Source organism: Lepisma saccharinum, chromosome 21 (genome assembly GCF_977018435.1).
Source record: "Lepisma saccharinum chromosome 21, izLepSacc3.1, whole genome shotgun sequence".
In the NCBI taxonomy this organism is placed as follows: Eukaryota; Metazoa; Arthropoda; class Insecta; order Zygentoma; family Lepismatidae; genus Lepisma; species Lepisma saccharinum.
Genome location: NC_139249.1, coordinates 9,880,304 through 9,904,048, shown reverse-complemented (window position 1 = coordinate 9,904,048; position 23,745 = coordinate 9,880,304). Strand labels below are relative to the sequence as shown.

The window sequence follows — 23,745 nt, the reverse complement described above, 5'->3', positions numbered from 1 at the left end:
ATGGAGCTTACTATCCGTGACAAAAATATTGAGCCCTCGGTTTGCGTGCTTGTAAAACTGTACTTCGTGGGAGGAAAACAGTCAAATATACCTCATTGGAAAGCTACAAGTGTCTGCTTTTAGACAAAAGCAAGACAAAGTGATTTTAACTCGGTCTGTTTACTATTCAGACAAAAATGTTTGTAAAAGTATTTTTTCGTGTAATTTTTACATTAGTCGAATTCAATTGTGTGTAGCTTCGTGTAAAACCGTAGTAAATATATGATTTTTTTTGTGATTTAATTGTTTATGTGGAAATATCTCAGCCAAATATAATGGTATAATGGTACTATCAACTATCACAATCAATGATTAACTATGATGTTGCAATCTCGGTAATGGTCAGCCCAATGGTCATGAAATGCATATCAAAATGATGGCCGTGGAATAAAAATCAAATTTCCATATCGCATTCTTTCACACTGTGCGAATTGAAAACAACAGAGAGAATTGTTTCTCTTGGCAACCGGTTCCCGCGGAATTCACATCGTTGCTAAGAACTCAAGTAGTGCAAGTGAACTTCGTTGCCAAGTGTTTCCGCTTGTCCTTTAAACTCCGCGTCCAAGCAGCTTTGACAGGGGAAATGAGCCGAAACAATGTGTTGCGCAAAGCAAAGCATTGTAGAAAGGCTGAAAGTTTATTTCGTCACTTCTGTGTTTACATTCCTGCCATGAATATTGCCTGAACACCCACATAGCCATAATCATTCTTACGTGCATTCTGTCCAGGCAGTCGGTCTCTCACAAGTTCGCGTGTTTGTTCGTACGCACAGTATTGAGTGATAGCGGTTCTGTGAAGTGATTTCTTTGTTGCATGATAATGGCAAGACGGTAATATCATAGTGGTGCAAAAGAAATGATAGTCAGTGCCAAGAGATATTTCGACCAGGAGAAACGAATTGGTGCATCCCACGACATAAGCCAAGGTGTCAAGTGTACGGCGGAGTGTTTGGGGGGTTACGCAAGCACAGTGAAAAAGGCATGTAAAGAAAAAGGGAACAACAAAAGTTTGCATCGACCCAATATTTTATTGGGCGAGTTTTTGCAAGATGTGGTGAGAAGAAAGATGCACGACTTGTATTTTAATTATCCAGTTCAACAGAATCCATTATGAACAGCATTTTATACTGTTACCTTTCACTCATTATATTTATTGAAAATTTATTAGTTTTTAGTCCTTCTGTGTCTCTAAATGAACCCACAACTCCTTACTTATTACAACAGTTGCAGCTGTGTAACAGACGAAAATATAAAAGCAATATTTCAGGTGGAATGTATAGCAACACGTTAAATGCTGAAACCACCACCAGTAGTCGATACAATGCTTAAGTTAATTTTGCGAGATAAACAAAATTTACACGCGTTTTTGCTCGAAATGTATGTATAAAATGTTAATTGGCGTGAAGGCTTCAAATGAGCATTTTTTTTTAAATATAATTTTTATGCGTTGCTATCGCTAGTACGCATCTCGCTCTGTTTCCCTTGCTTATGAAATCGCTGTACACGGCAGGTGCGTTATTATTGTATACAGAGAAGACTGGATCTCTCATCGAACATCGTTGCACTCAATATATCTGTTTAAATGTGCGACATAAAATAATACTTGGAAAATGACGTTCATATAAAGCTGGGTGGAGTTGTTTTCTCTCTCTTTAAGTTCACTTTATGCACAGGTAGGCTAATCGGGACTGGACTCAGTTTAAAGTGGGATCCGAACCACTATGTACCTCCACCGGTATCGAAGGAGACGACGTTCATATGAAGATAACAGCTACAAGAAATGCCCCCCCCCCAAAAAAAACTGCAGTACAGCATACTCCATTTGCAATATGAGAAATATTTCATTCATTATTTTATGCTGCGACAATACTTTGGATCGGCTCGACGGAACGTACTTGCGCGATTCTCGCAGCGAAGTGGCAACGCTGTAGAAGTCGCCTGCAGTCCGCGGAGTCTGAGATTGGCCGCACCCGGCCATACGTCATGCGCCCGTTTGCCATATTAGGAGCGCGAAAGAATAATTAATATCTGGAACCATATTTGAGGTACACACGCCAAACTTCTGAAATTTGATCATATGCGTTATATCAATAGTTTTTTGCAATTTTATTGAATTTGTAATTATGCATTTCAAGTTTGCACGTTTCCCTAAAACGCCAATTTTTGAAGCATCTAGTAAAAATATGCATTTGATTTTTTCTACAGAGGTGCAAACATAATCAAACTTCAAGTACACAAAATCTTAAAGTTATATGTACAGTCGATTATGAATGTATGGTGTTAAGTTCCCCGTTCGTGAAAATTGGAAGAAAGAACTACACTTTTCAGTGATTTTTTTATTATTATTATAGTAAGATAACAAAGTTAAGGTTAATTTTCAGATAACGCTTATTAAAAAGTAGATACTTTAAGCTTTCCATTCAGGTATATTTGATGTTTCTCCTCCCACGGAGTACAATTATACAAGCGCGTAAACCGAGGACTCAATATTTTTGTCACTGATAGTATAGTCTTAGGCGCAATATGCTAACCACTACACTATTACACTATGAAGGTCTGCTTTTAAGAATATTTGTACTTTTGTTATTGAGCGTCGTTTTTTTTTCTGACTGTGAGGATGAGTGATGATTACATGAAATTGATGAACGAATGTTCGCAATAAACAACCACTTGCAGGGCGGGACTACAATCCAGCAATTTCGGTGGCGAAATCGGAAGCATTTTATATTTGATCAAGATCAAGACTTATCATGGCGGGTTATGTTATTTCGAAGTTTCGACAACTTTGTTGCCCTGCCATTTAGTTCGTATTGTGTCCTTATCTCCATGTCTTGGTTGCAATTCTTATTTTTGTCTCTTCTATTCCTTTTCGCACGGCTGTCGTGATACTTGGGTATGGGAATCTTGAAACATTGCACTGTTAAATTTATATTGCCACGTATTGCCTTAGGACTAGGGTTGTCCTTTTTTTCAAGGACATGTCCCGGTATCCCGGAAAATGTTCTCGGGACGCCCATTTGCCCCGTATTTAGCTAAAGAAATAACGAATTCAAATTTCAAAATTATTTTATACAACAAGACAATTTATAACTAACGTAATTGGATACCAATTACCATTTACCACTCAATCCTCATATTAACATTGGTGTAGAACTGCTCATTGTCGATTGTCGATATATCGAATAAGATGCGACTCACGACTGGCAAAGGCAGTTCTGGTTCTAATACAGCTATCACTTCTTTCTTTTCTTGGTCAACATTCTTAACAACAGAAAGTAGTGTTTTTGCTCTATTGATACACGAAATAAAAAGTGTAATATTTCAGACTAGCAATGTTACCAATAAAAAAGGGGAAAAAATATGACCAAAAAAAGTGGACCAAAGAACGAAATCATGTGGACTTAATAAAAGTGAAAAGCATATTGCAAGTTCTAGTGAATGAGAATAAGTCATATTCAGAATTTTATAGAAATGCATTGTAAAAAAAAAAGTCCTCTTAAAGGACGCCAAAAGTTCACTCAAATATTAATATAGGTTTTACACGCAATGGATTCAGCTCGACGCCTTTCAATAAAACCGGTAGTTACATTCAATTTTGTCAAAATGTTAAAAATTAGGGGTTAACAATGCTTTAAACAGCAACTGATTTTGTAATGTTTTAAAATGTTATAAAGAATAAATTTAACTATATCCATGTCTATATAATATGTATGTCCCGTGTATTATTTTAGAAATCTGGCAACCCTGCTCAGGACCAGGTGAGCAATAGTGCTAATTTAATTTACTCCGAACATGACTAGTTGTATGTAGTAAACCTTTAAAAGAAAGCTAGATTTTTATAATTCCAAAGAGATAGCCATAGAGTAAAGTGGTTGTCTTGCTAATGCCATGTCACTTCGCAATGTACAGTGGGATCCTTGAGTATTACCGTGCAAATTGTCCATGACTATTTTCATTTGTTTTTTCTCTTACATCCGATGTGTTTTCAAGCCATGGATTTTTATGTACGATGGTGCAGAAGTTGTCAACAGTTTGTTTATGAGTTTTCTTTTAATTCTTGAAGATCTTTTTGGGTCAAATAAAGTGGCGATGGACAATTTTGCACGGTAATACTCATGGATCCCACTGTACAAGATACGTATTTTAACTTCACTTTTTCTCCGTATCCCCAGCACAAAAACTAAAAGAAATCATATTTATAGAAAGTCAACTTATATACAACATTTATCGTGTGAAAACACTATAATGCGGTATACACTCAGTATAGACATTATGTTTCACTGGCGGATAGCATCATCAAAATCGGTTATTTTGGTGTTCTGCTGGCGGAAAATAGCTGCATGTAATATGAATTTGATTGATCCTTATAGGGTGTATAAACTTGCTAATTTTCTTTCCTTACCTGTTACAGTTCCTGAATTAGATGCAGACACGTCAATCCAGTCCAGCAGGGTGAATTATGTGGGAAAGTGGTCAATGTACGCATTTCCTTGGATACCTCGATTCCCATCCAGTAGGTAAGTGTCACATCTATTCACGTACTGTGACATTTGTTTCCGGTAATTTCTGACCAATTTGACTTTATAGCAGATGATTATGTTCGATAATTCGATAGCAGGTACCACCTAGGTCCCTTCTCCCCCCTGCATCAAATGTTAACGACTTAGGAAGCAGTCTGCATTTAACGAGTTACTGGTAACGCAGTTACCTCTTGAAACGAGTAACTACAAAATCTCTTACCTTCTCTTTCTATCCTGCTGCTTTATCATCTTTGTCTTTATAATATTTTTATTTCTCTTTCTCTATATCTCTGTTTCTTACTTTATGTTTCTCTCTCTCTCTCTCTCTCTCTCTCTCTCTCTCTCTCTTGCTTTTCTTTCATATTTTGTCATATCTCCTCTCAGAGGCGTCTCCTGAACGCATGCGGTGCATGCTGCGCATGCGTCAATTGTGGAAAAAAGGACAGCTTGCTCTGCGACGACATTAATGAGCATTTCTACATTCTAATTTCTTCATATAGGAGAAGTATTTATTTTACACGAGAGCTCTGAACTAAGCTTATATTACATTTCTTGGATCTGAAGTGAAAGAAAGTAATAATTATTTTCCCACAATTGACGCATGCCTCACTTTAGATCCAAGAAATGTAATATAATCTTAGTTGAGCGCTATCATGTAAAATAAATACTTCTCCTATCTCTGTCGCTTCCTCTCTCTTGCCTATTTATTGCTTATCCCTAATTTATTTTCTTCTCTTTCTCTTACTTCTTTTATTTTTCTACTTTCGTTTTCTTTCACATATTTTGCATTTTCATTTCCTCTCTCCTTTAAAACATTTCTATCTTTTGACAACACATAAAAATGACGTCGATAGTATGAGATAATAAATGTACAATTGCTGACCCCCTTTGGAAAGTTGTTCTATGCTGTACCCAAAGGGGGAGTTCAGGGGGATGAAATGATTATATGATTCACTAGGTTTAACCCGCTCATAACAGAATTTTGTCGTTAGCTTTTGTCCATGTGGCTCGGCTTACCATGGGAATTTCTGGGTTCGACTCCCGACCTGGATATTCTTTTGTGCATGCCTCTTTGTTAATTATGGTAAAATTACTATAAGGTTATTATATGTGTGTGATCATCGTGTTTGCAAGTACCTTAAAGCAATAGAAAAGCGACGCTAATATAAGCGAATGTCCTGGTTTCGGTTTAGTTCCCGTCTTCTCCGTTCGGCGCTGCTTTCCATGTTTCCATTTTTTTCTCTCTCCCTCTCTCGGATTTGAAGCGACGAAAGCCGAGAAAAATCTCCGCTATAGTAGTTTGACAGACAGGATCGCGTGCATAGGCTTACCGCGGACAATCAGTTTCGATGGGGGTTGCCAACTCGGGAGGAAGGAGGGGGTTGCAAGTACAGAGAGAGAGGAATTGGGGATAAAAAAGTGGAAGGGTTTTAGCGCTGGGGAAGAGAGGAAGGGGGGAGGGAGTGAGAGAAACGCTTTGCAACGAACCACCCACCAAGCTGATAAAAGTGCGACCAATTTCGTCCACAGGAACTGTGAAACGAGTTTCTACAAAAGAGACCGACATTCGAACAATCCTGTCTGCATAAAATTCCCATTTCGAGCGAGGCATACCATCAGGGTCGGTCTGCTGATAAGGCCCTGCCACACGACCGGCGTAGAATTACACCTCTATGGATATGTTAACCGCGATAATCCCAGATAGTAGGCTTTGATTGGCCATTACCATTGCAGTCCGTTATAATTAAGTGTCGTACCCTCCCCTCCCCCCTCTCCCTTATCTTCTAGTAGCGAAAAAGCCGACCCTGTACGACTCATGCCGAATCCCCACTTCGAAACGAGTCGTTAATGCGCATGCTGGTGACATCTATGCGGTGGAGCTTCGAACTATTTTAGGGAGCACACCCTTCCTTGGCTCGCTTTCGCAAGGAATGTTCTCGACCCGTGCCACAGAAGCGAAGATATTTATAGACTAATGCTTGAAAAACGAATGACTTGTAATTTGAAGCGACATGCATGGAAGAAAAGGAAGACAATTTTCTTAAAAATCAATAAAATAAGAAGATAAAGAAAACCATTCTGGAAAAGTAAATTAGTCAATTATCTGCATTTTTTCTTATTGTAGCCACCTCAACGAATTTAGTAGTTCTCTGCATGGGCGTCGCCAGAAATATTTGTAGGGTTGTAGGGTGGGACACGCCTTCGATAAAACATGTATGCAACAGACAATAAGATAATAATTATTTTTATAAAATAATAACTGTTTTAAACTAATATAAATAAAATAATTATACCGAATTACGAATTATTATTATCATTATTATTATTATATCATTGGAGAGACCATTTTACCCGATCCACCAGAACTGTTTTTAATTAAATATTTTTAATTACATTTCATGCAGTTAGTGTTTATTATATTTTGTTATTAAGATTTATGCACCTCGTTCAGGAGAAAGCGTTAAAAATTAAGAGTTTAGTCACAAAGTTTACTCTCTAATCACTGAGATAAAAATCTCATTTTTGAAAATTGCAAAATAGTGAAACCTACATTTTACACTCAATTTTTTTGATCTAACACACGCTTTTTTAACTTTCTTATTGTGTTCGAATACTACTTAGCTGTACTTGATTTATATTATTTAAACAATAAAAATAACATTCTTTCTGCTCTCTTGTAACTTTAAGTGGAATAATGCCAATTTCCAAGTGCGGTTCCGTTCGACCCCCCCCCCCCCCGCGACGTCGACGCCAATGGTTCTGTGTAATTTATACAGCGCACTTTCGATACACTATTTTAACGATTTCAACAGCAACTTAAAACTGCACGGAGATACAGTAAATAAAGAAGAATAAATTAGAGATTACCAAAAAATGTGCAAGGTGTCGCCGGACATTACTTCCCAACGTATAAAATTCATGAACTCCATGGGTCCACTCATCGCACAAGCCTCAACCAACCCACCCGCCTATGCTTTACGACGTCGGCCGAAATGCAACCTGGATGACTGCCAAGGGCGCCGCCCTCCGGGGGCGTGAAACCGGGAATCGCCCTCGGTTACCGCCAAAGCCTTAATTTTGATTATTTGATTATATAAGCATGGCTATTTGTTTCAAGGAGAGTACAAACCAGATATTTCATATTGCAAACAATGACAAGAGATAAAAGGAAAATAGTTTGGGGAAAAAAACATAGATGGCAGCACGAGGTGAAAAAATCTAAAAAAATTGTTGGAGGATAAGTATCTGTTTAGTGAAAGTATGATAGAAACATGAAATAGCAATTTATACTACTGTTAAAGAATGTGTTTATTGTAGTATACATTTATTAAATACCTACATAACGATATCAAAATAACAGTAATCTTCTCCTAGCATATTTTGAATCATTATGTAAGTATTAAATAAATGCATACCTGATATAAACGAATTCTTCAACAGTATTAATATTTAAAGTATTAAAAAGTAAGGCTATTATTTTCCTCATTTAAAACTTTAAGTATGTGTAGTGGGATCCATGAGTATTACGTGCAAATTGTCCATCACCATGTTCGTTCACTTTATTTGACCCAATAAGAGCTTCAAGAATTAAAAGAAAACTCAAAACAAGCTGTTTACAACTTTTGCACCAGCATACATAATAATCCATCGCTTAAAAACACATAGGATATAATGAAAAATTAATGAAGATAATCATGGACAATTTGCCGAGCAATACTAGTGGGTCCCACTGTACCATGGTTTATTGGTTTTTATGGTGTCCCGACAGAACGTACCAGCGACAAAACGTACCACTTGGGTTTTCGTGACGAAACGTACCACTCAGATAAACACCTACCTTCAAAATATTTACTCCGCGACAAAACGTACCACTTCAAGGAAAACGCTTGAACTTAAAATCAAAAGAGAATAAAGTGGTTAGTGGCCCGTCGAGTGATCACGTTTGTGGAGTCCCGAATGATGCTTAGTTAGATGTGAAGAAGCATATGCAAGAGGGGAGAAAAGGGGTTCGAGAGGAAGACACGCCAATTACCAAGATTTACAACGATACTCTAGCCAACATACACGACAAAGGTTAGGTTAGGTTAGGTTAGGTTAGGTTAGAACTGACATAACTAAAACGAAAATCGAAAAGAAAAACGAAAAGATAAAACAAAAGAAAAAACTGTGGACGACAGCTTAACCACAGCTGATTTTAAACACGCCAAAATAGCTATATATGCATTAGTAATTTTGCCAGTTCAAAGCGTGGATAAAGTGTGATGGAAATCAGCATCTGGTGCATCAATCGATATGATGCATTTAGTTTTCTGTGTGTATCGTTTGTCCGGTTTTCGGGCTATCCACATATTCTTAATTTTATTTGCCTTGTTCGTATTCACTATACGAATTTTCTACACACACTTCATCAAATTTGTACTATCCGAATATTCGGATATCTGTATTATCCGTTGCAACCGAAACGGATATCGGATAAGATGAAATCCGGATATCGGTTATCTGAATTTTGTGGACATCTCTACTAAAAAAATGTTGAAATTTTGCCAGAAAGTCTAGTAAATCCACTAATGATATAATGTGGAAGCGAATGTGCTGACGCCACTCCCTTTGGCCGGTGGTCGACCATGTATGTCACGTGACTCGAACATCTGGATTTTCCGAGAGTGTATATCGCACAGACTTCACCCTCTTTTCTGCAAAGGTAATGAAGCGGACAATTGGCATTGAACAAAGACCTCCATTAAGGCATCGCATTAGCATACAAATCGCTATATGAATGACAGCTTGAACCTCAGTCAAGCTTTCTCACAGCTTGTCCAACTTATTGAATTTGTAACCAAATGTTGTCTCGCACAGTTCAAGAGCAGTCAGCGTGTTTCACCGCAAAATAGTCGCACCCTGTTCCTCAGACCAAAATTGATTCATAACTTCTCACTGCGTAATCGTTGCATCCGATAACTAAACCAGTAGTAGCGGCGCAGAATCTTTGTACTTGGCAACACTGTATTAAATGTTCTACTATACAGCGCAAATCAATAATGTGTTAACTTTTTTATACCGGAAAAGAAATGTTTCCTAAACTGTCACGAACAAATGATGTGAATCGATTTGAACTGTATTCACCTTTAACGTATATTCACAAGTACAGTATTACGTACACTCACCGGCAATAAAAAGGGGACACCTATATCCTGAAATGCTCGCTTTGCTACAAGGCGTTATGTGTGTTTCCTAACTGTACGGCGGTTGTAGAAGTTGTCATTGAAAATTTGCTATTAAAATCCATTTATCCTGTAGAGTTAGGCAACACGGATAACGCCTTGTAGCAAAGCGAGCATTTCAGGATCTAGTGTGTCCCATTTTTATTGCCGGTGAGTGTACATCATAACGAAAACAGTTTAACTATATTGGCGTTTTTTTCTTTTAAAAAATCATGCAATGGTCGCACCCCACTTTAAGAAAAATGGTGTAAAATCTGCGACGATTATGCACTGAAATACGTCATTTCGTAAAAGGTGTGTGACTTTTTCTGGTGACTTTGGAAAGAGGTATTTCAGCCGGGTTCGTGTGCCGGCCTGAGTATGGGAGTTCCTTGTCTCTCTCTTCAACAATTTCATCTCATTTTCGCTCATCCTCATCGTCGCGATTGACGAAATGTGGATGAAAAGCGACGTAGAAACAGCAAAACTACATGAAAATATAAAAAAGTAAATGTGTATTTGTGAGTTTATCGCTGTGCTGTGGACTTACAGCTCCACTGATTCTTCACCACGGCTGCCTCTCATCTCGTCTGATACCCCTTAGTTTGGACTAGAACACCTACAACAAAGACAAATCAAATAGCTACAGTGAAGTGGCGGCGATTGGTTTAAGAAACTAGGGGGGTAAGGTGCAGCTAGTAGGGGGGCAAGGACAGTTTGCTTCCCCTTGGTACATAAGGTTTATTATAGTGCTGGGGCAAAAGTGCCAAAAAGTGGGAGGGCAACTGCCCCCCTCGCCTCCTTAATCCCCGCCACTGGCTACAGTGCAGTTTATGCATGTACTTACTGTTTTAGTTACTCAAGTTTTCGCCACATCGTGTGGCTTCCTCAGGAGTTAAAAACTAATATAACGTGTGAAATGTAAGTTGGGTTAAAAGAGATTAAAACTTACCTTTTTACATGTTTTAAACTGTTACTATTCTTTTCCATCCGTATACACGCATTGCATACATACATCCACAAGAGTGCCCGCAGGGTGGGGCCAGGGGAAAGAATTAATGAAATTTGAATGTTGAAATTGTAGGGATATTTTGTAACAAAAAATATTGTTTTCTGTGATTGAGTTGGTGTTTTAAGTCCACTTTATGCACAGCAAGGCTAATTGGGACTTGACCTACAGTTTAAAGTGGGATCCGAAGCACTATGTGCTTCAACCGGGTATCGAACCCGTGACCCCTTGCTTACAAGGCGAGAATGCTACCACTGGCCCTTGTTTCCTGTGACTTACAGGAAGTAAGTTACAGCAACTATTATTGTTATTGAAGTAGATTTACATTTAAGCTTACACTCTATTTTACACGTATTTTCTAACTATAAGAAAGAGCTTTTTGTTCTCTGACACGATGCCCATTAAATATACACAATGTTACACTTCGTCTAGAACCCAAAGAAGGTAATTTTAAAGTGCATTTTGTTTGCATTTTTTTTTTTTTTTGCCAATTTTCAGGTTTTAGGTCATTTTCCCCGATTTTCGGCATTTTCCCGTCATTTTTCGAAATATTCGGTGTATTGTTTCGTCATATTTTGTCACTTTTTTCATTTTGGTAATATTCTTGCGTATTTTCACCAAGGTAAACATAGGTCTATATATATCTCGCAGGACTTCTTTTTGTTTACAGTGGCACAGAAACACACCACACTACATCACCAGGCAAAGATGCGGGAAATTAAATACACTTTACACCAATTCATTCAATGTATACGACTTTTTCATGAAATTATTTTAAAATTGTTCTGTTGTTTCCATTGGAAATCCTCGTTGCATAATTTAATTGAATGTGCAAGTGGTATTATTTGGTGCCTTCTTTTTAAAGCAAGATTGAATTTTCTTTAATTTCCTTTTCATTTCAATTTTTAACCTGAAACTAGGGACATTGAATTTTCGGGATTCGCGAAATGTGAAAAAAAGATGCAATTTTGAACATTCTGCAAGTAACTACACCCCAATGATGAAATATGCATGAGTTTTATTCGCGAAGTAATGCGAAATGTGTACTTTTCCATAAAATGAACGCTTTTTCGCGAAAAACCGTGAAATATCATCAAATTAAGTAGAAAACACGCAAAAACCGGCAATCGAGGTTGTGTGCGCAAACTGTCGATTTGTAACGAAACGTTTGCCTAAAGTTTCCTACCACTTGCAACTGAAGAACGTTTTATCTTCGATCACATCAGGAAGACGCTGCAAATTGGGATTTCCCATGCACATAATCTCAGTTCGAAAACTTCGCTCCCTGTCAAGCTGCAATCTTTTCTTCCCCCGAATGTCTACTCAACTTCCAGTTTCATTGAACTTGCTAGCTGTAGCAGCGGTAATATTAGTCTGTTCCCGCACATCAAGGGAAACAATGGTGTCATTTGTGTTCAATCATGAATGAATTTTGTTTATCATCATGTGAATTTCAACATGTGTTTGTGTATGTGCAGTAGTGATTATTTTATTTGTTGGACAGCAAGGATATCCTTTAAATACATACAATGAATAAATAAATCACTTGAGATATGCAATTTAGAAATGAAGTGATTTTGTGTTGATGTTTTATTTTTGGTTGGACAGCTAAGTACTTGTGTATGTGTACAGTATATAAAAATGAAGTAGTTTATCAATTTATAGCTCTTTTGTATGTTCTTTCCTGTCATCACGAAAAAGTGTGTGCCATTTTTTTTCCACCGCTGATCTAACATTTTATTTACCGCTCTCCTCAGTTTTTATTTACCATAAATTTGTCTCCCTACCTGAAACTAATAAATTTAATGGTCATTTTTTGCATATTTTACGTCATTTTCCCCATTTTTTAGGACATTCTATAGGTCATATACCTATATTTTTTTAGGTCATCAACTTCCGCTCCCTAGTTAGTTATATCGAGTTATGCAAATTCTACTCGTATATAAATACACAGAATATGGAAATTACAAATGTCTGTAATAACAAAAACATAAGCAGTAGTAGTAGTGGTGGTAATAATAATAATAATAACCACAAAAATAGCAATAATAATAATAAAAGTTTATCTAACTGCCCCCCGAGAAAATAACTATACGGGCACCCTTGTACATCCAGCTACTTTCCTCCGGGGGGATATCAAACTTCACGGCGGGGGGGTTGACTTTTAATTATAAAGGGGAAAGAAACAGTGCTTATGAATACGTAAAAGCCAGATAAAGTATATGTTAAATTAAAATGATTGAAAGATAGCCAAAGTGAACATTTTTGCAAAATTTCTTATCTATGGTCCGAATTCTCTGCCAGGTTATTGAAATTTTCTGTGCGGACTTTTCTCCGGGGGGTATTTCCCCCCGGGCCACCCCCAGAATTCACCACTGCATGCATATCCTAGTTCACGCGTATGAATGAAAGGAAGACTTCATGCATTTGTCCAGCAGTCACTGGCGTGTCCGGGGAGGGTTGGTGGGGTTAAAAATTTCCTCTTGGCCCAGAATCCCTGAAGAAGAAAGAACGTCAGAGGTATGGCAAAATGAGGATTGACTACTAAAAAAAGTATACGTACCCCCCTTCCTTTTACAACCCTGGGCACGTCACCGCCAGGAGTTATTAACACTACAGAGAATAGCCATCACATCTACGTATTTGTTACACAATCTGTAATAACATAACAATTTTTTGTCGTTTCCATCAGTGCTGTGACTCGTGGTTGCATACATTCAGAATAAAGCTCGTTTCTCAAGGGCTCGAATCAAGTCGTTCTACAATAAATAAATAAAAAGAAGAAAAGTTGTTTGCCTAGTAACTTCTACATGACGATGATACGAGGGTTGGTAATTTTCTCACGGAACAGCTGGCAACACTGTGCCTGAGGAGCTTCTGAAGCGCGTGGTGAACCGCAGGAGCTTTGTATCTTTACACGAGGCGCACAATGCGTGCACAAAGAAGCAGTGATCCAGACTAATTCCAGACTGTTGCAGATAAGCATCAAGTTAGGGATGATGCTTTGGTATACGAGGGAAGAAGTGTTGATGTTAGTCATGAACATGATCAGTCGGCGATAGAGCGTGTTCGGACCTAACTTGGGTGGGGAGGGGGCAGAATCGAATTTGGAGCTTAACTTTGGGGGGCGCAGAATCAAAAGTTTTCAATCCCATAAAATATCTTCCAAGACCATTATGATAAATAACTGTTATACAGGGTGTTCGTAAAGTATCGTTAGCATTACAATCAAACGTAACTCTGAAACCACATGAGTGGTCTTTTGCAAATTGTTCTACAGCTCAAAAAGTTTTTTTCTGTTGTTGTCATTTGTGTTCTAGGCCCATTTTCCTTGATGGAGGACTGATTACGGGGAAAATTTAGTCATATATGCTTGAACAGTACCTAATCCTCTAACTCCGTACCAGCTAATTGTAGACCAGGCGAACGAGAACAAGTCTCTGCGCAAGTAGTGACGCGAGACGGCTCCACCAATGAACAGTGAGAGAAACGGGATTGTGTAATGGGCGACGGGAGTTACCCGATTTCCTCCTCAGCGTTGCAAACTTTTTAAAAGGATAATACCGAATGCACATGGCAAACGGACCGTATTTTTGTCTCCAGGTCAGTTCGATTGGTTTAAGAATTTCTTAGGGAAATATTAGGGATAAAACTGCAAGAGCAAATTTTGACAAGCCGTGCATTTAGCGTACGGACTAAGGTCTGGACCGTACGGTTGGCAACACTGCGCTTTCAGCACTCGATTTTCCTCCCCCTCTGCCGATATGGTCGACCCTGCTCTACAGTTAGCTGGGACAGGATATAGGTAGAGGAGTTGCAACCATCAATAATTTTGAACAAGACTGAGCACTCCCACATTGGATATTCTGGATAGGTATTATCCTGGGAGGTGGATACACCGTGACGAACCAACCGCCTGGCCCCTGCAATCTCCTGATACTTTGGAGGTATGAAGGATTATGTATACGAAATCCCTGTTCTAGATCTTGTAACACTTCGCAGAAGACTGATTGCAGCTGTGCAAACAGTTGATGCTGCAGTGTAGTATCGCCTTGACATCCTGAGGGCAGCCAGAGGAGCACACGTTGAGGTGCACTGACGTTCAAAGGAAAACTTTTTGAACTGTAGAACATTTTGCAAAAGACCGCTCTGCTCTATATCGGGTGGTTTCATGTTTGATTGTAATGGTCACGGGACTTTAGGGACACCCTGTATTTAGAAAATATAAAACAAATAAACTACTCGTTACTTTGGTCCTTAGGTTAACAAAAGTATCATTAACTTATAAATTTTCATTTATCTGATTTTTTGGGGGGGAGAATGCCCCCTTGCTCCCGTCAAGAGATGCGTACTCCTCGCTCTCTCTCTCTATCTCTTTCTCTCTTTTTCGCTTTCTCTCTCTCTCTCTTTCTTTCTTTCTCTCTTTCTCTTTTATCTCTCTCTTTCTCTCTCTCTTTTGCTTTCTCTCTCTCTCTTTCTTTTTCTCTCTCTCCCTCTCTCCCTTTCTCTCTCTCTTTCTTTCTCTCTCTCTCTTTCTCTTTTCTCTCTCTCTTTCTCTTTTATCTCTCTCTTTCTCTCACTCTTTCTCTTTTATCTCTCTTTCTTTCGCTTTCTCTCTTTCTCTCTCTCTTTCTCTCTCTCTCTCTCTCCCTTCTCTCTCTCTCTTTCTCTCTCTTTCTTTCTCTCTCTCTTTCTCTCTCTCTCTTTCGCTTTCTCTCTCTTTCGCTTTCTTTCTCTCTCTCTTTCTCTCTATCTTTCTCTTTTATCTCTTTCTCTCACTCTTTCTCTCTCTCTCTTTCTCTTTTATCTCTCTCTTTCTCTCACTCTTTCTCTCTCTCTCTCTCTCTCTCTCTCTCTCTCTCTCTCTCTCTCTCTCTCTCTGAAAGAAACAGATTCAAAGAGTGACATGGCCATAGACAGAAAAAGTTCAGACTTGTATCCACTATTTAAACAGAAACTGCATTTGACTTGCGTCCTTTCCGTAAACTTTGTTGATGAAGAGTTCTTTGTAAAGTGCTTTTCACGGTCAAGTCGCCCGAGGAACGGCAGCTAGCGCGCCGGTCAGCGAGAGCGCGTCTGCCAGCAAACTGAATCCTGTCCTACTGCATCCACACATTTACAGCATCTCTTTAGAAAACGTTCACTAACACGCATGACTTTCTATTCTGAAGTTGCTTCAATTTCCCTCCTGATGTTCAAAAGCTTGGTAGCTCGCCACGCAGACATCATGGAAATGTCTGTTTCTCGTGCAAGGTGCCGGAGGGATGTTTGAGAAGTATGTTCCAATCGTGCTCCAACGTCGTGTAATTTCTCCTCAGTAAGCACAGGCCGTTTCTTATCAAGAAGAGGCCCTATTTCCCTAAATATCTTCACAAGTTTTCGAAACTGCCTTTGTGGCGGAGTGGTTAGCACATCGCGCTACGACGCCAGGGCATGGATATTTGTGAGTGTCCATCTTCGCAAATTAGCCAAACGTGGCACAAAAAGCGAAGTAAAATAAAGCAAATCAAATCAAATCACAAGTTTTCGAACGCTGTCTGTGTGGAACAGGAACACGTTGGAATTCTGCTGCAAAATGTCTCATAATTTCCCTACAAGAATGATGTAAGAGTCGTACATAAAAACTCGTTGTTGTTTTAAATTGTACTTATAGCGTGGCAATATCAGACTGCAGAAGGCACCAGTATTACGTAAAATAAAACAAAACAATCTTAAAACATTTGTTAATACCTTAACACTTCACAAATAACACCTATCTGGATACTGAAGCACTGACGCGTCCAGCGCCAAGATCGGCGAAAAGCTGTGGGTCTAAATATAGGCAGACGCGGTCTCACTGCCCGGCGCGTTAGCCCCAGATTCACGGGCGACTTGACCGTGAAAAGCACTGTATCATAGCTCGAGAAGAAGCCGACCGGTTTCGAATCTGGTTTCGAGCCAGCACCCGTTTTTCTGAGAAGCACTGTTGTCAACTTTACCTGCAGTGTTTAGACATCCAACACGAACTGGGACGACATTACACTCCCAAGGTCTCCACATATAGCACAACACAATAACACAAGCTAGCAAAGACAACCGCAACCTAACGTTATGAAATCTCTGAAGAAACTGAATTAACATCATCTCATTTGCTCCACGTGGACTTGACAAGTACTGTCTCTTAAAACGGACGCTATTGGTGGGAAAGGTTTGAGGGGAGGTTATACTGGGCTCCACGTGGACTTGACATATGTTTTGCCAGAGGGAAACTGATCTTCGGAACTTTCTTTGAAGTTGGCGTTCGAATCAGGACTTCAACTAGTATTTTTTTGTGTATGGTTCCGCCAGTTACATCCGATTATAATGATAATTATCATCTAGCCGATAAGATCATGTACGATTTTCGGACTAAAGATATATTGAACTTCAGATGAGACAACTTTATATACATACAACAATTTTGGCCATTTACTACAGAAGAATACGGTTTAATCTGTGAATTATTATTATTAATAAGTTATTCGAAATCTAACTTGTTCGACCAATTTGAGGATTTGGTTACTTTCTATAAAAACACTGAAAATTGTTTTAAATTCTTCAGCTATTTAGGTAGTTAAGAAACATAAAAGTTTTATAAGTTTGAGCTGCCATCTCTGAACGAAAATATAAGCTTGAAATCTTCATTTGTCAGTCAATATGTGTGTGTTGTGGGCGGGAGAATGTTAGGGAGAATTCACACCGAAGAAACATGCGACATGCAACACGCAACACGCGACACGAGTGTCTCGCACCGAAGAGAAAAGATGCACGCGGCAAGCGACACTGGTTTCTTTGCTCAGTTTGCATGATGGTATCGATATAATTGCATTAATCAGTTTATTAGTCACCCGAAAATAGCGTAACAAGAGACATTGTGACATGTAAATTGCGTTGTAAAATTTGTGCAAGTTATTGAAACTTGGGAGAGACATATTGTGCACGAGAAAACTGAGAAAAAATATGCACTGGCCTCAAACTGTATACGCTAAACTTTTCAACCTGAATAAAGCGAATACCTAAACACTAGAGAAATAGTTCTCAACCTTCGTGAAACCATGTCACGGTATTCTTTTAAGTCAATGCCCTTAGCCGAAGAATCTTCCTCGTAAATCTTTACAGTATTTAAGATTTTATGCATGAATTAACATGTACCTATGAAATTAAATATTGATAAATAAATTCTAGCATAATCATAAGTAATAATAGTTTGATTACGTGTGTAGGATTGTTGACAAATATAAAAATATGGAAGACAAAGTGGTAACGTCGTCTCCTTGTAATTAAGTGATCGATTAAGTCACCGGACAGATCCAGTTCTGATTAGTCTATTTGTGCATAAAATGGACTTAAAAATGAAAACTCACAACTCAAGTATGATATTTGGATTATGATAGTTGTCAACCATTTTTTAGCAGAACATTTCGGTGCTCAGTACAGTTGATACGAGGGCACGGCATCGGGTCGCGGCCCGACGGTTGAAAAACAATGCACTAGAGTATTTTACCATGTTTACTAATATATTTTGGACTAAGCTGACTTTTTCAAATAAAAGCAGTCAGGTAAATGGCCAAAACATTACACAATGTTGAAGGCAAATTACAGCCGATAGATAACTGCATCAAAAACTTGATAAAACGAAATGAACGTTAAATCTTAAATCATTGTACATATCGATACTTTATTATATCAACAAATTAGAGGATCAAACATAATGCCGGTTGAGCTCTCTTCTAGAGTCTAAATACAGCTCGTTGGAATGAAGCATTCGCTGCGCATGCGCGAACAACAAACTGAATCAACGCGATACACGGTATTCGCGATTAAAATTATCCGATATGCCATCTGGTGAGATTTTCAGGAACCACTCCACGTAGGACACCTCGCTGACTTCGCCGTGTTGAAGCCGTTCAAAGCATGGGGAACATGCGAGAAAGTAGCGTATACTGTTCAGTTCTTTGCTCTAAATAGTTTTGTGGTTCAGGACATGTGAAAAGCTTACATGTGTTATCCATCCCGTGGAATCAACAAAATGAAATGTTTAAATAAATCAGAGAAAACAACTGATTGACAAGATTGGCATAACTGAAATGCGGCAAGGAAATTACGAAGAATGTGCGAGTCTGTTCACTCTATTTTCCGAAATAATCTCTCGGAAAGATGATTTTATTTACCATGAAAGTAAGTTTTAAATTGTTCTTTATGAATATAACATTTTTTTCGAAAACAATGTATTATGTATGTAATTTGGAACAGGTGCAAGTCGATTAAGTGCAAAGATGAAAATAGTTTGAGAATTAATTAATGTCCGTAATCATAAAGGTAAGTCAGAAAAACATAATTGACATGCTAATGTTGCTGTTTCATTCAGTATGTTAATTTTCAGTGAAGACTGAAAATAGCCTCAATTAAATTGTTGTTATTGTTATTATCATTACCTGGTGTTGTTATTAAACCAGCCTGCCTCTTAGGGGAAAAAACTGCAACAACATGTTTTCATTTATTTGCTATATTTTCAAATCATTTCTGAGAGCCCCAGTTAGGCAGTTACAACCGGGTGCAGTGCAGATGAAATAGCACTGCTTTGAAAAATCCGTGCGTATAATTAGTTTCGTGTACGTTTTCCGTGTTATTTTTATTATCATAATTAAATGCTTCGCTCTTAGCACAGCTTCACCTTCGTTATAGTTCCTGGAATTCACATCGCATTCGCAATATTTAAATATAACGCGTAATTGAAACATTTCTTCCATACCAGCAATGACAACACGCTCCTATTACGTAATACTACTGAATGTAAACAAAGATCTATCCTACGTAGACCGGGCATATTGGAAGCGACACTAGCGCTCAGGTGGTAATTTTAATCGCGAATTGAGAAAACGGGACAGTCCGAGAGGAACGTAAGCGACATGCGACACGCGCATCTTGCCGTGTCCCTTCGGTTCGAAAGGTTGCATTGATTACTGAGTGTTGGCTTCCAAGCGACACGAGTCGCGTGTTTCTTCGGTGTGAATTCTACCTTAATTATTCCAAAGAACACCTCCAATGAAATTGTGGAATGTATAAATTGTGACTATTAAACTCAAATAGGCCACACTGTACGTACATAATTGTGCGTCTTTTATCAGAAGATCATTTCTGCCTTTTTAAGTCACACACACTTGCGAGGAAATTCTTGCAAATCATTTCGAGTGAAATATGGCGTGCGTTTGTTCACAGAAGAATATTACTTGATGGCTCTCGATGATACAGCAAATTTGCTTGTGCAGCGAACCATTCGACCGCGGTTAATACGCGACGTGCCAATAGTTGGGGGCGTTCGTGTATAGATGGCGGCAGCTGCTTCCGGGGGGAACAAAGTGCCGTCGCTGAACCATAAAAGTGGACTTGGCTGGAACGTGCCACTGAATGGAGAGGATTCTGGTGACAGGCAACTAGCACGATTCTTCTGAATGCTGGGAATTTTGTTCTTTTGTCAACATGGTCCTTAACAGTTACCCTCTCACTCATCTTGTAGGTTGACTTCACGACTGCCTGCTCTGGGATTCTTACTTAGCAGCTGCCCTCAACAATGTACCTGATAACAAACAGCTTCTTAAGCAATAAATTAGGCTATGTTGCCAAATGTGTTGAGTAATTGTCCAATAGTAATCCTGAAAAGTAGTTGTATTGTTTGCAGGGCCGGTCCTACAGCTGGGTGCGGGGCCTGGGGCATATAATATACGCGGAGCTTCCAACACAATTTTTTTAAATATTGATATTTTTGTTCCTTAGTCTGAAGTAGAGGTGTGCTATAAAATCACAATATAACCATTATTGCACTCAACAATTAATTAATTTATGTTTCCTATTATTACTTAAGAACAATAAGGACATGTTGAAGGGTAAAAACCAAGAATTATTTGAGGCTGATAAAAGTTTCTAAATGATTGCTTCTTTTCATTTCCGATGTGCCACTGGTACGCATAGGCGGAGTTCTGGAGGGGCCAGGGGGGCCTGCCCCCAAACTTAAAGAAGACTAAAAAAAATAACACATGGTTAACTTCAGTTACTACATTTTTGTTATGAACCCATACAGCAAATCTTGTCGTTTGGCATGATGGCATGTGCGGGAATTGCGCCGCAATAGCGGGTCTTAGACGATTTGATTGATGTGTACAGTTTAAAGAAAGAAAAACGTAAAATTACTTTGTGTTGAGTCAACAGTTACTGCTGAGGCATCAAAAGAACTTTTCCATTTAATTTTTCTAAAATTTCTGAAGCTTACTATTGTACCGTAACTGTTTGAAGTAATACGAGTATTGTATCAAAAAAAAAATAATGAAATGCAAAATGCAATAATCGTACTGTTTTGCTTCTTTTAAAACTGACAACTAATATACTAATTAGCTAATATTTGTTTACTTAAGCGAGGAAATTTAACATTTTCAAATCTAAAAGGCCTAAAACTCAGTGTTTTTTTTTTTTCAATTTCCGGGGGAAGGCCTCCGGACCCCTTATAAAGTAGGGGATATTCAATAACCCTCAGGTACATCATATGCTTCTCCCAGAGTCTGCCCCCCCAAAGAAAAAGTTCAAAGTCCGCCCATGCTGGTACGACGTTCATTATATTTAATTACAAAACTGGGTGGGTTTAATATCAAACTACTATTTTACCAACGCATTGGGAATTTTAAATCATATCCAATAACATTATCTATCATAGTTCTCTTGTGTTTGCTTTCCATTGAAATTTGAGGCTGTACTGAATTCACAGTTTCATATAAAATAATACTTTCACTTCTTTATTTCATTCTATCATAAACGAATAGTGCATATTACAGTAAAACCTCGTTAATCCGGACTCCGATAAGCCGGACTTCGCTTAATCCGGACAGGCAAAAACAATGCAAAGTTTTAAATGTGGCTAGATGTCAACAAGAGAACTTCCCAAAGAAAAGGCAGTCAACCACTGATGAAATTCTGTTTCCCGCAGACTTTGTACTGTACTGTATAGTGTATTTAGGCCTATGCCCTTTAAATACACCATAATAAACGTCTTTTGTTGCTATAAACGGAGTTTTAATGCACTTTCTACTGTTCTGTTAGGTTATTTCAGTTAATCCGGTCAAATTATCCCCCATTAGTCCGGATTAACGAGGTTTTACTGTAACTATTTTAATTTAAATATTTGAACACAACTTTTATGTAGTGTTTTGTTTTTCTGGGACCAAAGCCCGTTCTGCGACTACAAAAATTCACCATTCCATCGGCGATATGGTCACTAAATTTATTTCTCTTTTTGGCCTTTAATTTAAAAAGTTTCGAGGTGAACGGGTATGTGGCATCGTCACAACATATTGATTGCACTTTAACTGATATTTTTTTTTAGTTTCTTCAATTATTTCTTCGACCTTGTATTTATTTCGGATTTCTTCATTTCTTTTCACATATCCATGTAATAATAACAGTCAGTAATATGAATAACAAGAATAAAATATTAATTAATTTACATACTATTGTTATATTAATATGCCTACCTCTGTGGCCAAGTCGGTATCATAGTGCGCTACGATGCAAGGGGTTCAGGGTTCGAATACTGGCCTGGGCATGGTTGTTCTTTGTCCCTTCATAAATTTCATTATATATCATTCATCTTCAATTCCTCATCTTCACGATTAGCCAAAAGTGACAGAAAGGCGAAGTAAAATAAACCAAATCAATTATTATGAATGTCTCGCACCATGACCGTGCGGTTTAAGGCGTCAAGCTTTGTGCCCTGCCTGGCTACGGACGCGCTCAGGTTCGAGTCTCAGTTCGGGGGGAGCGTAACAACTTCTCTCCTGAGATTTCGGTCTGCGTATGGGGACCGGTCGCCACCCACCATCGTGAGGAAATTGGGGAGCTACGAATGAGTAGTATTGAAACCTACAACAGCGACTGGAGGTTCGTCGTGCTGACCACACGTAACTTCGTAACTGGTTGAATGATTTCCCATTTCGGTAGTCGGTAGGTAAGTCCTGGCCCTCATGAACTGTTGTACCACGGGTTATTTTAATTGCTATGAATTGAATATACCTATAAAAATGTCAACATATTAACTTAAACATTTATATTTTTATTATTATTACTAGTAGTAGTATTTATGGGATGCTATCTATATCCTAGATACGTGTCTGGTCGATGAAACTCAACTAGGAATGCAACGCCAGACAAGGATCAACAGAACTTTTCAACACGATAGAACAGGGTACAAACTCTGGCTTGTTCAAGATCCTACCCCATCAGTTGTAAGACACCGTGATTGCCAGATAATGGCAAATGAGACATTCCCCCTCTTCAGCGGCCTCTCCCATGCCATGGACCGTGTTAGAGGACCTCGTATCACACTCGTGTTAGCCACGCCCCAGCGAGAGAGTACAGAACCGCTGGGCTGTGAAATTGATGGCAGTCGAAAGGGGCGAACAATAGATATTTTAAAAAACCACAAATCAGCCTTTGAGAATGGGCGACGTCACATCAATGCAGCAGAAACCGGATGCGTCTGAATGGAATATGGAGCGAGAGTCATTGAGGTAGGAAAGGAACGGGAAAAAGTCGATGGAAAGTGTTTTTGTTGGACACCAACGGGGTGGGTTACAAAAGGTGTAAGACTAGCAGCTCCTTTAGCGCCATCTGCATTTGCCAAAATCGGAGGTGGAGGGATTTAGTTCCAGTGTTGCCATATCAAGTTCCCACGACATGTTCATAATGCAATGATGTGTTAATTCTCTCAGGTTGAAATGGCCGAATTATGGCTGACGTATATAAAGCTTAATTTGGCGTTCTCGAAAGCATCGTAACTTGGCGGAGACAAAGGCGGCGGGCACCCAACACCCCTCCAAAAAAAATGGGCTTGTTAAAAATTTACTAGTTAAGGCGGCCATCGAGGGCTCAAGAGTAATGCAATAAAGAGTGTTATTTGTGATTCCACAATGTAA

General features: G+C 38.7%; 1 long non-coding RNA gene across 1 annotated transcript in view; it reads left to right on the top strand.

The window, feature by feature from the left end:
• The window catches only part of LOC146004387 (uncharacterized), a 285,761-nt gene that overhangs the window by 228,298 nt on the left and 33,718 nt on the right, over nt 1–23,745 (top strand). Inside the window, exon 3 of the long non-coding RNA XR_014443925.1 lies at nt 4,450–4,555. This is a non-coding gene — a long non-coding RNA (uncharacterized LOC146004387). The remainder of the gene's footprint in view (nt 1–4,449; nt 4,556–23,745) is intronic.